Below are 3,691 nucleotides of genomic sequence, written 5' to 3' on the forward strand. Positions count from 1 at the left end.
CGCCCGCCTCAGCTCGCGCCGGGTTCCGCTTCTCAACAGGGAGAAAGCGACCCCGGGCGCCGAGCTTTCTCCGGTCCTGCTCTCCAGGCCCGGCGGGGAGGGGAAGTCACAGCCAATCAGCCCGCGAGGTGCGGACAACACCCCAGACCGGGCCCTGAGCGCGGAGGCCTGATTGGCTGGACGACTCACGGCTGGAGGAGGCGAGAGGTGGACGTGGCGGGCGCGGCTGGAGTGGAGGGAGGGGGGCGGCCAGCTCCCGGGTTTGCAGACAAAGGACCGGCTTTGTGCTGGTGGGCGGCTGCCTGGCCGGTGCGGGGCACGGAGGGGGAGATGCTGAGCAGGAATGGGGCGTACCTGAGCCCACTGGCTCCGGGGCGGGGTGTCACTGCCCCGTCAGAAATGGAAAGTGCTCAGAGATCCTTTTAGTCTGTTTAGAGAACTGGTTTATCGAGGGCTTTAAAGTGCCGGACTCACTACAACCCTGGGTTGTAGGAGGAGGAAGCATCCTTACCCCCATTGTATGGAAGAGGAAACTGAAACTCAGAAAGCTTAAGAAACTTGGCCAACTGTGTATAGCTAGAGAAGAATTGGAGGGGGGTGGAGGTGGTTGGGGGGGTGAGACCGAGAGACAGAAAGAGATGGATACTTAGAGGTAGGAGGTAGACGAGAGACAGACAGATGGACAGACTGGAGGTAATAGGGGTTGAGTGAAGAACATGGTCAGATGGAAGCTTTTAAGAAGATCATTTTGACAATGATGAGGTACAGGCTGTGGGAACCCCCTTGAGCTCTCCTTGAATCTTCCCACCAGAGGCCTTTCCTAATATATATAGCTCGGCTCAAATCTCTGTTACTCTTAACCTAGCCTAGCCCTCCATAGTCTGTCATTTCCAGGTAGCCTCCTCTAATCTCTAATAAACTTTGCTTTACTTTGGCTGAGAGAAAGCTTGAGTTGAATTCATTCAGCAGGACCTGGAGTGTTGGTATTTTGGGGTCTCACGAACCCCTAAACCTTAAACCTCAACAACAGGAAGGTGGACTGGAGTAGGGAGAGACTTGAGACATGAAGACCAGTCAACTTTATGGTCTGTGCCAGGGTGGTGTCAGTTGTCAGAGGAGACATGATTATTATATGAGAGGTGTTTTGAAAGTAGAAATGTCAGGACTTGAGTGAGAGAGAATGAGGAATCATCGCTAGTGTACATTTCAAGGCCATGTGACAGGGCAGATCGATGAATCCTCCACCATAATAGGGAAGTTAGGAAAAAGGGGAGGTGGGGGAGAGGGATATAATGAGTTCAGTTTTGGACATGTTGAGTTTAAGATGTCCAGTACGTTGGGGTGGCTGGGAGGCCCAGTGAGTAAAGTGCTGGCCCTGGAGGACCCGAGTTCAGTTCTGGCCTGAGACACTTAACATCCACACAAAAATACTAGCCGTGAAACCTTGGGCAAGTTACTTAACCACAATTGCCCTCCAAAAGGCAAAAAAAGATGTCCAATAGGCAATTGGAGATAGGAAACAGAGGTCAGGAAAGCGGTTTGTTGCTACTCTTTTCTGCCTCTTTGTGACCCCCTGTGGAGTATTCCTGACAGATACTGGAGTGGTTTGCCATTTCCTTCTCCAGCTCATTTTACAGAGAGGAATTGAGCAAACAGGGTTAAGGGACTGCCCAGGGTCACACACAACTAGTGAGTGACTGAGGCTGGACTTGAACTCATGAAAATGAGCCTTCCTGGTTCCAAGTCCAGGGCTCCATTCACTGCCATCAATAAAGAGGTTAAGACTATATCAGTAGGTCCTAGCAACATCTGCATAGAGATGATAGTTGAGATTACCAAGTGAAATAGTATAGAGGGAGGAGAGAAAAGAGATAGAGGCTGGGGGACACCCTTTGTTGGCTGGGCGTGTCCTGTGTAAAGGACACTGAGTAGGAGGAGGAACAGAGGAGAGCAATGTTGTAAAAACCTAGAGAGGAGAGAATATCAAGATAAGGAGAGTGATGGGCAGTATCGGAGGCTTCAGGGGAGTCAATCAGGATGTGAACTGAGAAAAGACCTCAACTTGCCAACTATGAGATCCTTGGTAACTTTAGAGAAAGCATTTTAAATTGAATGATGATGAGGTTGGAAGACAGACTGCAAAGAGTTAATGAAAGGAGAGGAAAAGAAGTAGAGATATTGATTGTAGATTACTCCTGGAGTTTAGCCAGAAAGGGGAGAAGACATAAGAGGGTGATAACTGGCAGTTGTGGATAGCTTAAGTGAAGTTATGTGTGTTTTTTTAAGAATCGGGGAGATGTGGGCCTTTTCGGAAGCAATAAGAAAACAATGGATACTGGGGGAGATTGAAGAGAGTGGGAATGATGGAGGGAGTCTTCTGGTAAAGATGAGATGGAATGGAATCACCTGTCTAGGTAGAGGGGTTTATTTTGGCCAGGAGAAGGACCACCTCTTCATGGAAGATGGGGGTGAAGGAGGAGAAAGTGACAGAAAGCACCTGGGTGATGTGAGATGAGGAGGAAGAGGGGAGAAAAGAAGCTTTTGGTGAGTGGCCTCAATTTTTTCAATGAAATTTGAAGTGAAATTCACAGCCATAATCCTATTATCTTAGAGAGCATCCCTTTCATTTTTCTTCTATCACATTCAACCTTTCATGATACTTGTTTGTGTAGTTGTAGTTTCCTCCTGTAGATAATGGCATGATGGAAGTAAAGTGTGAGAAGACTGGAAAGGTATGAAGGGCTTTAAAAGACAAATAGAGGGGTTTATATTTGATCCTGGAGGTAATAGGGAACCACGGGAATTAACCGAGTAGTGTATCATAGTGGAGAATAGGCTGGGGTAGGGAGAGACTTGAAGCAAAGAAGCTATTGCAATAATCTAAATGGTGGCAATGCCAAGGGAGAAAAGGGGGCGTCTATTAGAGATGTTTAGAAGTGACTTGGTCAAGGTCACACAGCTGGTTAAGGTTAGAATTGAGACAGAAGTGGAGGGTTACTGACTCCCAGTCCAGTGCTCTCTCCCCTGAGCCCAGGTGAATAATTTAGCTTTCACCCCAGAGGAAGTTAAATCACAAAATAACAATTAAAAAAAAGGGGAGGAGAGATGGGGTGGGCTGGAGGAAGGCCTTTGACGGGCAGTGGGTGTGAGTTAAACTCCCCTCTGAGGTATCCTACCCTATTTTTCTTGTATTCATTTCTCAAAACCTATAAAGAGAAAACTGGGCCTGCCAGTTTTCCCCAGGATCAGGATGTTAACTGATTCGCAATGGCTGAGATGGGGCAAAGTTCCAGCTTTACCCGGTTTTGCCCGAACAAGAACCAGATTTCTTTCTTGGGGAAAACTTCATGAGCATTGAGAAAAGCTTTTCCGGTGCTGGCAAGGACCATCTTAGAGAGGAGGAGACAAAGGCCTGGAGAGGGGAAGGGACTTGTTCTTGGTCACACCTATCCTAACAACTTAGACTTAAATATTATTTTTAAGCCTCTTTTCAAAACTTCTGCCTCGCCCCCAACAACCCTGTGAAATAAATTGAGAGGTGAAGTGATTTGCTTATGATCACACAGCTGGCAAGTGGCATTTGAAGACTTGATCTCCGGGCTGTATCACTTTAGCCACTATAGCAAACAGCTGTGATTCCATCATTCTACCTCAAAGATCTGTTGGATTTGAATAGCCAGCATAGTAGGTA

This window comes from Petaurus breviceps, unplaced genomic scaffold (assembly GCF_028583685.1).
Source record: "Petaurus breviceps papuanus isolate PSGF00001 unplaced genomic scaffold, PetGlider_PUasm1.0 63, whole genome shotgun sequence".
NCBI lineage: Eukaryota > Metazoa > Chordata > Mammalia > Diprotodontia > Petauridae > Petaurus > Petaurus breviceps.